At 45.6% G+C, this 13,907-nt stretch overlaps 1 protein-coding gene and 1 non-coding gene across 2 annotated transcripts in view; one reads left to right on the top strand and one right to left on the bottom strand.

Annotated features, from left to right (window-relative positions):
* The window catches only part of LOC126151735 (synaptotagmin-15-like), a 159,117-nt gene that overhangs the window by 126,276 nt on the left and 18,934 nt on the right, over nucleotides 1-13,907 (bottom strand). The gene's annotated exons all lie outside the window — the stretch shown is intronic.
* Nucleotides 785-859, top strand: Trnat-ugu (transfer RNA threonine (anticodon UGU)). The gene has a single exon. It is a non-coding gene; the product is annotated as a tRNA-Thr (tRNA).

The raw sequence follows: 13,907 nt of genomic DNA on the forward strand, positions 1-13,907 counted from the left end.
CGACTGGCCGTGATGTTTCTCTGCCAGTCAGAAATCAGCATGTTCACGCGCTTGTATCCCATACTGATCAGACCTGCTGAAATTTGCTCCGCTGAAAATTTATAATATTGTAATATTTCGGTGCCAAAATGTTTGAGAAGTGCCGTAAATTGTGGAAGGGAGTTCGATTTAAAGCACAGCGTGCAATTCGGAACATTTTGTGACATTTAAATAACTATGGTGAAAAGCCAAAGAAGCCGGTATACCTGCCTAATGGCGTGTAGGACCCCCGCGAGCAAGCAGAAGTGCCGCAGCACGACTTGGCATGGACTCGACAAATGTCTGAAGTAACGCTGGAATTAACTAACATGAATCATGCAGAAAATTAGAATTACATATTAATACCTTCATCTGCTTAGAGCGTTGCCATATATCAACGGGGACAGGTGAAAATGTGTGCCCCGATCGGGATTCGAACCCGGGTTCTCCTGTTTACGTGGCAGACGCTCTATCCACTGAGCCACCGCGGGCACAGAGGATAGTGTGACTGCAGAGACTATCTCGCGCACGCCTCCCGCGAGACCCTCATTCTCACCTTATATGTCCACACACTACATTCGTAGTACCCCTACCCAACACACTCATTACTCGTGGAAGACATTCTTACCAAGTCGCGTAAGAGTTCGGGTAATATGCGTGCATCCGCACAGAAGAGGAAGATCATGGCCGGTACTGCCAGAACTAAATATTTATGTGGTCCAGTAGGCATGCTCGAGATAGTCCCTGCACTCGCACTGTCCTCTGTGCCCTCGGTGGCTCAGATGGATAGAGCGTCTGCTATGTAAGCAGGAGATCCCGGGTTTGAATCCCGGTCGGGGCACACATTTCCACCTGTCCCCGTTGATATACATGGTGTTACAAAAAGGTACGGCCAAACTTTCAAACCGAGCGAGGTGGCGCAGTGGTTAGCACACTGGACTCGCATTCGGGAGGACGACGGTTCAATCCCGTCTCCGGCCATCCTGATTTAGGTTTTCCGTGATTTCCCTAAATCGCTTCAGGCAAATGCCGGGATGGTTCCTTTGAAAGGGCACGGCCGATTTCCTTCCCCATCCTTCCCTCACCCGAGCTTGCGCTCCGTCTCTAATGACCTCGTTGTCGACGGGACGTTAAACACTAATCTCCTCCTCCTCCTCCCTCAAACTTTCAAGAAACATTCCTCACACACAAATAAAGAAAAGATGTTATGTGGACATGTGTCCGGAAACGTTTAATTTCCATGTTAGAGCTCATTTTAGTTTCATCAGTATGTACTGTACTTCCTCGATTCACCACCATGATTTCATACGGGATACTCTACCTGTGCTGCTAGAACATGTGCCTTTACAAGTACTACACAACATGTGGTTCATGCACGATGGAGCTCCTGCACATTTCAGTCGAAGTGTTCGTACGCTTCTCAACAACAGATTCGGTGACCGATGGATTGGTAGAGGCGGGCCAAGTCCATGGCCTCCACGCTCTCCTGACCTCAACCCTCTTGACTTTCATTTATGGGGCATTTGAAAGCTGTTGTCTACGCAACCCCGGTACCAAATGTAGAGACTCTTCGTGCTCGTATTGTGGACGGCTGTGATACAATACGCCATTCTCCAGGGCTGCATCAGCGCATCAGGGATTCCATGCATGCATGTATCCTCGCTAACGGAGGACATTTTGAAGATTTCCTGTAACAAAGTGTTGAAGTCGCGCTGATAAGTTCTGTTGCTGTGTGTTTCCATTCCATGATTAATGTGATTTGAAGAGAAGCAATAAAATGAGCTCTAACTTGGAAAGTAAGAGTTTCCGGACACATATCCACATAACAAATTTTATTTCTGTGTGTGTGAGGAATGTTTCCTGAAAGTTTGGCCGTACCTTTTTGTAACACCCTGTATATCAACGCCCTAAGCAGCTGAAGGTATTAATATATAATTCTAACTTCGTTGTAGACGGTTGCAGGTAATCAATGGTGTCTGTTCTTTCGGACATGTCCGAAAGAAAAGACACCTTACCCATATAAGTGTATGAATTATGCAGGCCTGTCCATAAATCCGTAAGAGTATGAGAAGGCGAAGATCTATTCTGAACAGCGCGTTGCAAGCCATCCCAGGTACGCTCAACAATATTCTTGTCTGGGGGACTTTATCGGCCAGCGGAAGGGTTTGAACTCAGAAGAGAGTTTCTGGAGCCACTCTGTAGCAATTTTGGGCGTGTCGAGTGTCACATTGTCCTACTGGAATTGACCAAGTCCGTCGCAATGAACAATAGACATGAATGGATGTAGTAGATCAGACAGGATGCTTACGTACATGTCATCTAACAGTCTCTTATCTAAACGCATCAGGGGTCTCATATCACTGCAACTGCAAATGCCCCACACCATTACAGAGTCTCCACCAGCTTGAACAATCCTTTGCTTACTTGCAGGGTCCATGCATTTATGTGTTTGTATCCATACTCGTACACGTCCGTCCGCTCGATACAATTTGAAACGAGAATCGTCCGACCAGGCAACGTGTTTCTAGTCATCAACAGTCTAGGGTCGGTGTTGACGGTCAAACGCGAGGCGTAAAGCTTTCTGTTGTGCGGTCATGTAGGGTACACGAACCTTCGGCTCCGAAAGCCTATATCGATTATGTTTATTTGAATGGTTCGCACGCTGACATTTGTTGATGGCCCAGCCTTGAAATCTGCAGCAATTTGCGGAAGGGTCACTTCCGTCACGTTGGACGATTCTCTTCAGTCGTTGTTGGTCCAGTTCTTGCAGAATCTTTTTCTGGTCGCAGCGATGTCGGAGTTTTGATATTTTACGGGAGTCCTAATATTCACGGTGCACTCGTGAAATTGTGAAAATCCTCACCTCATCGCTACCTCGGAGATGCTGTGTCACCTCGCGAATATAACACCACATTCAAACTAACTTAAATCTCGATAACCTGCCATTGCAGCAACAGTAACCGATCTAATAACTGCGGGAGGCACTTGTTGTCTTATATAGGCATTGGCTACCGCAGCGGCGTATTCTGCCTGTTTACATATCTTTTGCGCTTCAGTGTCGGTGAAACATTGTAACAAACTGCCTACTGTTGTCACGTGTGTGTGTGTGTGTGTGTGGAGTTTTCAGACTTTGCACAGTATAAAGTAAGGCTTGGTTGTGATTGGTGTTTGAAAGCTTAGCGTAATAGAGTGAAATTTTACATACATAAATACTTCCATTTAACTATTCCTTCCAACGACAAAACAATTTTAGTGCGACTTGTTACAAGATGTACAGCTGTTTTTTCTATAGTTTTTTCCCGGCTGAAAATTGCATGTATACTCAGCAATGCACTGCGCCGCCGTGGTGTGCGTGGGTAGTAAGATGCCCTGATCTGCACCCGACAGAATACGTGGCGACCAGCTTGGAGATCAACTTTGTCCCTGTGCCAGTATGCAAGATGTCAAGCACCAGTCGCAGCAGTTGCCGGTCAGATCGTGTCAGCAGAGGGTTCTACACGTTGACGACATCCTTCCCAGCTGAATCTGAGTATGCAAAAAAAAAAAAAAAAAAAATGGTTCAAATGGCTCTGAGCACTATGGGACTCAACCTGCTGTGGTAATAAGTCCCCTAGAACTTAGTCCACTTAAACCTAACTAACCTAAGGACATCACACACATCCATGCCCGAGGCAGGATTCGAACCTGCGACCGTAGCGGTCGTGTGGTTCCAGACTGTAGCGCCTTTAACCGCTCGGCCACTCCGGCCGGCCTGAGTATGCATACCGTCCAGAGTTGGTGGAGTGTCATATTGATAAATGGGCTCGTACTACCAAGTTGAAGAATGGAAAAGAAAATTGAGAATGCGGTAGGTGACGATCAGTTTGGCTTTACAAAAAGCAAAGGGACGAGAGAGGCAATTCTGACGTTACGGCTAATAATGGAAGCAAGGCTAAAGAAAAATCAAGACACTCTCATAGGATTTGTCGACCTGGAAAAAGCGTTCGACAGTATAAAATGGTGCAAGCTGTTCGAGATTCTGAAAAAAGTAGGAGTAAGCTATAGGGAGATACGGGTCATATACAATATGTACAACAACCAAGAGAGAATAATAAGAGTGGACGATCAAGAACGAAGTGCTCGTATTAAGAAGGGTGTAAGACAAGGCTGTAGCCTTTCGCCCCTACTCTTGAATCTGTACATCGAGGATGCAATGATGGAAATAAAAGAAAGGTTCAGGAGTGGAATTAAAATACAAGGTGAAAGGATATCAATGATACGATTCACTGATGGCATTGCTATCCTGAGTGAAAGTGAAGAAGAATTAAATGATCTGCTGAACGGAATGAACAGTCTAATGAGTACACAGTATGATTTGAGAGTAAATCGGAGAAAGACGAAGGTAATGAGAAGTAGTAGAAAGGAAAACAGCGAGAAACTTAACATCAGGATTGATGGTCACGAAGTCAATGAAGTTAAAGAATTCTGCTACCTAGGCAGTAAAATAACCAATGACGGACGGAGCAAGGAGGACATCAAAAGCAGACTCGCTATGGCAAAAAAGGCATTTCTGGCCAAGAGAAGTCTACTAATATCAAATTCCGGCCTTAATTTGAGGAGAAATTTCTTAGGATGTACGTCTGGAGTACAGCATTGTATGGTAGTGAAACATGGACTGTGGGAAAACCGGAACAGAAGAGAATCGAAGCATTTGAGATGTGGTGCTATAGACGAATGTTGAAAATTAGGTGGACTGATAAGGTAAGGAATGAGGAGGTTCTATGCAGAATCGGAGAGGAAAGGAATATGTGGAAAACACTGATAAGGAGAAGGGACAGGATGATAGGACATCTGCTAAGACAGGAGGGAATGACTTCCATGGTACTAGAGGGAGCTGTAGAGGGCAAAAACTGTAGAGGAAGACAGAGATTGGAATACGTCAAGCAAATAATTGAGGACGTAGGTTGCAAGTGCTACTCTGAGATGAAGAGGTTAGCACAGGAAAGGAATTCGTGGCGGGCCGCATCAAACCAGTCAGTAGACTGATGACCAAAAAAAAAAACTACCAAGTTCATGGTAATTTGACCCGATATTTGTGTCACTGAAAAAGTAAAATACACTCTCAAGCCGTGAAGTTTCATTTCGTTTCCTCTTCCTCATCAGGAAATTTACATATCAACTTTGTCACGGTTTTATGTCCTAAAATTAAGAATGTAATCACCTTCTTTCATGTATCATCCATTGTCTTCCCTCATGTCTCAGCCATATCCATTCAATTTTAATTACAAAGTAATGTCTTCTATTCTTATCTTTTTCCAGACATATTTATTGGTTTCGTATGACTCTCATTAATTCTCAACTTGCACCTTTGCATCCCTCGCTTACAGTCCCTCAGTTCTTGAACGATCGCCGCAGTTAAACTCCCGTTTCACTACACTCACTGGTTGTATACACATGTGCACGAATTTTAATTTTCATGCTCATGCTAACTGGGAGCGCGAGATTGTTTTTCAAAAGAAAGAGTACTGCAGGCCATTTTTATTCTTTTATTTCTGTTTTTGTCTATACATTCCTCTCTACAAGTGCCCTAAATAGAAAAACTCATTAACTGGTCCACTCCAATGTAAATCATCCACTTCTTACAGTAATTTATTTCCGTGCCTCTTTTCAAACTTGCTGTGTTAAATTGCTCCATTCGCAGTTAAAATTTATCTGCGCCGGGGCAAATAGCACAATGTCATTAGCAAAACGATGATTGTTCCACTGACACTTCTTCTTCGTTTTCCCATTCTAAGAGTATGAAAACTTTCCTTGTGTCTACTGACGGCATTTTGGTGGTAATAATTGTCCGTTCCTGACTTCTCTTCCAAATCTGATTAGTACCAACCAGTTAATAACGGCCACAACTATATCTGCTATATATCCTTTTGATGCTACCTTGTTTCGCTTCATAACCGTTACTTACACCTTCCATGACAAGGAGTAATTCTGCTGCGTGATTGGAAAAAAAGCGCTAGATAATTTTTACAGAGCTTAATCAGTGACTGGTAAGAGTTCGATCCCTGTGGAAGGGCCTATGAATTTTATTCCAGTATAGACGACATTGCTGCCACTGGCAAATTACGAGGATTTCTCTAAAAGTAAACACTTTTGTTAGAGATAAGGAAAGAGCCACAGCTGCAAAATACTAACACGAATTCTTTACAGACGAATGGAAAAACTAGTAGAAGCCGACCTCGGGGAAGATCAGTTTGGATTCCGTAGAAATACTGGAACACGTGAGGCAATACTGACCTTACGACTTATCTTAGAAGATAGATTAAGGAAAGGCAAACCTACGTTTCTAGCATTTGTAGACTTAGAGAAAGCTTTTGACAATGTTGACTGGAATACTCTCTTTCAAATTCTAAAGGTGGCAGGGGTAAAATACAGGGAGCGAAAGGCTATTTACAATTTGTACAGAAACCAGATGGCAGTTATGAGTCGAGGGACATGAAAGGGAAGCAGTGGTTAAGAAGGGAGTAAGACAGGGTTGTAGCCTCTCCCCGATGTTATTCAATCTGTATATTGAGCAAGCAGTAAAGGAAACAAAAGAAAAATTCGGAGTAGGTATTAAAATCCATGGAGAGGAAACAAAAACTTTGAGGCTCGCCGATGACATTGTAATTCTGTCAGAGACAGCAAAGGACTTGGAAGAGCAGTTTAACGGAATGGACAGTGTCTTGAAAGGAGGATATAAGATGAACATCAACAAAAGCAGAACGAGGATAATGAAATGTAGTTGAATTAAGTCGGGTGATGCTGAGGGAATTAGATTAGGAAATGAGACACTTAAAGTAGTAAAGGAGTTTTGCTATTTGGGGAGCAAAATAACTGATGATGGTCGAAGTAGAGAGGATATAAAATGTAGACTGGCAATGGCAAGGAAAGCGTTTCTGAAGAAGAAAAATTTGTTAACATCGAGTAAGGATTTAAGTATCAGTAAGTCATTTCTGAAAGTATTTGTATCGAGTGTAGCCATGTATGGAAGTGAAACATGGACGGTAAATAGTTTGGACAAGAAGAGAATAGAAGCTTTCGAAATGTGGTGCTACAGAAGAATGCTGAAGATTAGATGGGTAGATCACATAACTAATGAGGAAGTATTGAATAGGATTGGGGAGAAGAGAAGTTTGTGGCACAACTTGACCAGAAGAAGGGATCGTTTGGTAGGACATGTTCTGAGGCATCAAGGGATCACCAATTTAGTATTGGAGGGCAGCGTGGAGGGTAAAAATGTAGGGGGAGACCAAGAGATGAATACACTAAGCAGATTCTGAAGGATGTAGGTTGCAGTAGGTACTGGGAGATAAAGAAGCTTGCACAGGATAGAGTAGCATGGAGAGCTGCATCAAACCAGTCTCAGGACTGAAGACCACAACAACAACAAGGAAAGAGAACTTATTTTACAAAATATTTTGATGTCTTACGCTTTGGTATTCAAACGTCTGTCGCAGAGTTTCCCGAGCTTTCCTACGCCTTCCGCGTTTACAGTTGACGCCAAGTTGTTGAGGCTGTTACTGACGTCCTTTTCCAGTTCGTTGTCATTTTCATAGCGTTTGCCATCCATAACATCATTCATATTGGGAAAAAGATGGTAATCACTTGGGGTCAAGTTAAGGCTATAACGCAGATGTTTAAAAATTTTCCACTCTAAGTGCCGATGCAAACCCTCTGTCAACGCAGCAGAATGCGGGCAGCCGTTATCATGAAGAAGCACAGTGTCGCTGGACAACAATCCGCACCGTTTGTTTCGCAGTCGCTGAAGGATTTGACAGCTGGCCGCTATCTCCTGACAAGGCATAAAGTCAATCAACAGGACGCCTTTCCGATTCAAAAACACTGCGGCCAAAGTAATTTTGGTGTTCGGAATTTGTCTGGGTATGTCTGGTTTTGTTGAAGATGGTTAAAAGTGCTGTGACACTGACTCGCGCCTTGTTTCTGGACTTTTATGCACAACCAATTAACAACATAGCTCAAAACCTCTACACCAGCTCTGTCACAACGAGTGAAATAAATCAGCGCAACTCCTATTAACTGTTTTTGTGTTCATCTGGCAAAAATCGAAGAATTCAGTTGGCGGACACTTTTCTGTACCCCAGATGATCCCTAACAATTTGATAAGGAGATCCGTAAAAGTTCAGGAAACGTAAGCTCAGTTCACAGTAGTCCTTATCTACTGTTCCCTCAGTAGTTGATTTGTATTCGTCCGTCACAACTCGACGTTCGCCTGGTCGTTGTGATGTATGTTTGTGCGACCGCCATTGAACATGGTGCACTATTTTCGTACTGAAGCTTCTGTTATCTGTCTGTAAATCTAGGTAGGAAAGACTTTCTTCGCCTTCACAGACCGTATTACACTACAAACATCACAAATCACGAGATCGTTGTTTTTCTCATGCAGTATGAAATCTCTCAAATACGCTGTAAACGATAGGTCCTGCCCGCTGTTAGCCAACAATTAGACGCGTCTACGATACGACGGCGATTGGTTTGAACAGAACTTCACAGCTCGTCAAATCGAAAGGTTCTCCAATTTTAGAACGACCTCGGTAATGGAATGGCCTAGTGCAGCATCCTTCAAACGGTTTCTTATATAGGAACCTTCTTTTTAAGTCATGAGTCATCTCACTGGTTTGATGTGGATGGCGACGAATTCACTTCTGCTGCCACTCTCCTTATGTGAGTAGCTCCTGCATCCTACGTCCTCAGTTATTTGTTGGATGTATTCCAATCTCTGTCTTCACACACAGTTTTCACCCTGTACAGCTCCCTCTTCTACCAGCGATATTATTCTCAGATGTCTTGACATATGTCCTATGATCCTGCCCACTCTTCTTGTCACTGTTTCCGAGGTGTTCATTTCATCCTCAATAATGCGGAACATCTCATCGCTTACCTTATCAGTCCATCTAATTTTCAACGTTTTTCTGTAGCATCACATCTCAAACGCCTCTTGTCCCTTCTGTTCCGGTTTTCCCACAGTCCCCGATTCAGGTGGATGCAAAGATGTACTCCAAACGCACTTTCTCAGAAATTTCTTCCTCAGATTAAAATCTATTTGACAGCAGTAGACTTCTTTTCCTTGTTCATCAGTGCCAGGCAACCTTTTATGTCCTGCCATCGTCAGTCGTGTCTTATTTTGCTTCCAAGGTAGCAGAATTCCTTAATTATTTCTACTTCGTGATTACGAATTTTGATGTTGAGTTTACCGCTAATCTCATCCTCGCACTTCTCATTACTTCCGTCTTTCTTCGATTCACTCTCAGTCCATGTTCTATATTTATTAGACTGTTAACTCCACTGAACAAATCCTGCATTTCTTCCTATTTTTCGGTAAGGACACGTCATCACCGAATCTTTTTTTTTCCTTTATTGAATTTCGATTAACCCCCAGACGGGGGGGGGGGGGGGGGCTGGCAGCAGCTTAATACGCCACCCCGCAGCCTATAGAAGAGTTAAAAACATAATGATTAGATAACAAACGATAAAAAGAGGCGCTTAAATGGTGACCTTTTTTTTATAACCGTAACATGGCGAAAAATAGCGGAAGTGAAAATATAATAACAAAGGGTTAGTGATGCTGATTAAAACACATAGTAATTATACAGGCACAATTAAAAAACACAGCGACAGTCTGGTTCCAGTTTGCAAGAATTAAATAACACACCTAGCGACAGTATGGTGTCTGTTCGCAACACTTAAAAGAGGGAACGTACAATACTGAACACTTAATTAAACACTGCACTATAAAGTAGAGACGAGGTCACATGGAGGTGGGGGGAGGACCCGGGAAAATGAGGGGGAAAGGGGGAGAATGAGTGGGGAAGGCAGAGGAGGGGAAAGCAAAATGATTTGGGGGACATAATGGAGTCAAAGAGAGGGTAGATGGGGTAAAAACAGGTGGGCAGGGGGGAGAGGGAGCCTGAGAAAACGACAGAGGTAAGGAGGGGAAAGTTAGGATCAGAGGAGGGACAAATGGAGGGAGAGAGGGCATCATCCAGGAGGGGAAGTTGACGGAAGCCACCTTGGGAAAGGAGATGAAGGGGGTAGAGGTGGAGGGTAGGAGGGACACAACGGTCAAGGTGCGGCATTGGGCGGGGGTTGAGGGGAGCAACCAGGGGCTGGGGAGGATCAAGTCTGGGGGAGGTGCAAAGGTGTTTGAGAAAAATGAGCAGGAGGGGGAAAGGAATCAGATCATAGAGGACCTGTGTGGGGGACAGGAGGTGTATATAGAAAGAGAGGTGGAGTGCATGGCGCTCAAGCTTCTCGAGCGACTTATAGAATTTGAGGGGGGGGGGGGGCAGATATCCAAGTGGGACTGGCATAGCAGAGGATGGGACAGATCAAGGATTTGTAGGTATGGAGGATGGTACAGGGGTTCAGCTTCCATGTCTGAACAGAGAGGAGTTTAAGGATATGGAGGCAGTTGTGGGCTTTGGATTGGATAGAGCAGAGATGAGGGATCCAGGTGAGGCGAGAGTCAATGGTGAGTCCAAGTAGTTGAGGGTGGGGGAGAGGCAAACAGGACAGGTGCAGATGGTCAGGGAAAAATCAAGCAGCCAGAAGGAGCAAGTGGTATGACCTACAATGATTGTCTGGGTTCAAGGCGATTCTGGAGAAGGCATTAGGACCATTGAAGGGTAGAAGCAGGGGAAGGAAGGTGGTGTGATCGGCATACTGCAGGAGATGGACTGGAGGGGGATTCGGGCATATCTGCTGTGTACAGGATGTATTTGAGAGGGAGACGACAGAGCCCTGGGGCACACCCATGGAGTGGTAAAAGGTGTGGGAATCGGTGTTATGCATGCTGACATAGGAGAAGTAGTAGGAGAGGAAGGAGGCGATCAGATGGACATAGTTGATAGAAGAGGCGTAGGTCTGGGGTTTGAACAGGAGACCAGAATACCATATGCAGTCATAGGTCTTTTTGAGGTCCAGGGAGACAAAAATGGCGGAGCGACGGAACTTAAGCTGGAGGGAGAGGAGATGGGTGAGGCATAGGAGTCGGTCGGCGGCAGAGAAGGAAGGTCGAAAGCTGTATTGGGTGTTGGGGAGGATGTGGTATTGGTGGAGGTGGTGATGGAGGTACCAGGTAAGGATGGATTCCAAGAGCTTGCTGAACACTGTGAGACATATAGGGCTCTAGGAAGAGGCAGCAGACAGAGGCTTATTAGGTTTGGGTAACATCAGAATACAGGAGGTTTTATGCCGGTCTCGGTAGAAGCAAGACTACAAGGAAGGAGGGATGTCAGTGTTTAAGATGGTGGTAGTTAATGCGGTCGTGGCCAGAGCGGTGTTGCATTTAGTGCAGAGTGAGGCTGATGTCGTATGAAGTGATGGGAGTGTTAAATTCTGATGGTGATGTGTGGCCCAAATACTGGAAGCTAGGAGCAAGGGGAGTAGTGGAGGTATCCAGACGTTAAATGACGTTGGGGAAGACGGAATAATTAAAGTGGAGGGGCAAAGTGGTTGGCCTTACTGAGGTTGTCGGGAAATGTTCAAATATGTGTGAAATCTTATGGGACTTAACTGCTAAGGTCATCAGTCCCTAAGCTTACAGACTACTTAACCGAAATTAGCCTAAGGACAAACACACACACCCATGCCCGAGGGAGGACTCGAACCTCCGCCGGGACCAGCCGCACAGTCTATGACTGCAGCGCCTGAGACCGCTGGGCTAATCCTGCACGGCTGTCAGGAAATGGATGGTGATCAAAGAGGAGAGGGTACTGAAGGGTAGGGCGGTTCCCAGTAAGGCGGTGGAAAGCAGACCAATACTTGGAAGAGTTTATTGGGAGCGTGAGATTGAGTTGTGTGGATGTCTGTTGGCAGGCACGACATTTCTTCGCAGTATTGTATTTGTAATTGCCAGATTTGGGTTAGTGTGTCATGGTCACGAGTGCGGAGGAAGGATCGGTAGAGGGGACCGGATTCACGAAGGAGAAGGATGGCGTGTGGGGGCAGGACTCCGTGGTGAGGGTGAATGGCTTTGGCAGGGATATGGATGGCTACGGCGTCAGTCAAGGTCTCGTGGAGGAAGGTAGTGGTTCGGGAGATGTCGTTGGGAGACTGGAGGGTAGGGCTGTGGCGTTCGACCTGGGTGTTTATGGAGTCCCGGTAGACATCCCAGTTAGCGCGGGAGTAATCGTGGACTAGTTTAGGAGGAATGTCAGGGCAAGGAACGGAACGGGGAATGCATCTTATCACAGTTATCCTTCCACTCTGAATTTCAGTCCCACTCATGAACCTTTCCTATACTTCCATCGTTGCTTCTCTGATGTATACGTTGAATATCATTGACGAAAGAGTATGTCCCTATCTTAACACTCATTTTAATATGGGCACTACATTCTTGGTCATCCATTCTCATTGTTTGAACTTTGCTCTCTTACATATTACACACATAATCTCACATTAAGATGATCACCGCCTATGTTCGATGTCAAAGTGCAATAACCGTCAGCAAATGGCAGGAGGCGGCACCCAAAACAAAGAAGCTTGCAAACTGTTCACGTGCCACCATGGTTTAAAGTATATCGTGCATGGCATTATGCCGTTATCCAAAATTGGCCGCGAGGTTAACTATGGTGCGCCACGGGCTATGGATGACTGGGATGAACGTCTCCAGAGATCTGTATGGGCTAACAGACATGCAGCTGTTGAGCTACTGACCGCGCAGGTGAACCTAAGGGCTAAAACAGTGCCTCCTCAACGACCATTCAGGGAACGTTGCTGCGTTTGGGCCTCTGCAGTGTGCGCCTGGTTGACGCATCCATGCTCACTGCTGTTCATCAACTATGAAGGCTGGGATTTGCACGCCAGTACCGGAACTGGACGTCCACTGAGAGGCGAAAGGTTACCTTATCAGATGAGTTACGTTTTATGACTCGTCGGCAAAGAATGTCTGAAAGCATACAAAAAATTGTTCAAATGGCTCTGAGCACTATGGGATTTAACTTCTGAGGTTATCAGTCCCCTAGAACTTAGAACTACTTAAACCTAACTAACCTAAGGACATCACACACACCCATGCCCAAGGCAGGATTCTAACCTGCGACCGTAGCGGTCGCGCGATTCCAGTCGAAGCGTCTAGAACCGCTCGGCCACCCCGGCTGGCTGAAAGCATACACCCTGCACCAATCGTCCGATGCGACGAGGCCGGTGGAAGCAGCGCCATGATCAGCGGATTGTTCTGGTGCCACTCTGTCGGCGATCTCCTCATTCTAGAAAGCGTAATGGATCGACACAAATATGCATCTATCCATAAGGACCGTGTCCATTGCTGCCTGCAGTTCGTCTTTCCTCGGCGCGATGGTATCTACCATCAGGGCAATGCAGCGAGTCACAACTCGCAGTGTACGTGTGTGATTCGAAGAGCACGAGAATGAATTGGTCGTACTCCTCTTGCCCGAATTCCAGCTCTGCCGAGAATCTGTGGGACCACCTCGATCGGGCTGTTCGCGCCATTTAGCCTCAGCCGACAAACCTGGCGCAGCTGGCGATGGCAGTGGAGTGAGGATGGCTCCACATCCTTGTTGCAACTGACAAACCTGGCGCAGCTGGCGACGGTACTGGAGTCGTCATGGCTCCACGTCCTTGTCGGTACCTTCCAGATCCTCACTGACTCTCTTTCCACACTCCAGCTGCAAAAGTTGGTTATTCAGGTTTCTGACATGTGGCCTCATTAATGTGACAGAACAGTGAATTTCACCCTACTTCTCCCTATAGTTTGGCAACGGCCTTGCCACAGTGGATACACCGGTTCCCGTGAGATCACCGAAGTTAAGCGCTGTAGGGGGTGGCCGGCACTTGGTTGGGTGACAATCCAGCAGCCATGCGCTGTTGCCATTTTTCGGGGTGCACTCAGC

Source organism: Schistocerca cancellata, chromosome 2, assembly GCF_023864275.1.
Source record: "Schistocerca cancellata isolate TAMUIC-IGC-003103 chromosome 2, iqSchCanc2.1, whole genome shotgun sequence".
In the NCBI taxonomy this organism is placed as follows: Eukaryota; Metazoa; Arthropoda; class Insecta; order Orthoptera; family Acrididae; genus Schistocerca; species Schistocerca cancellata.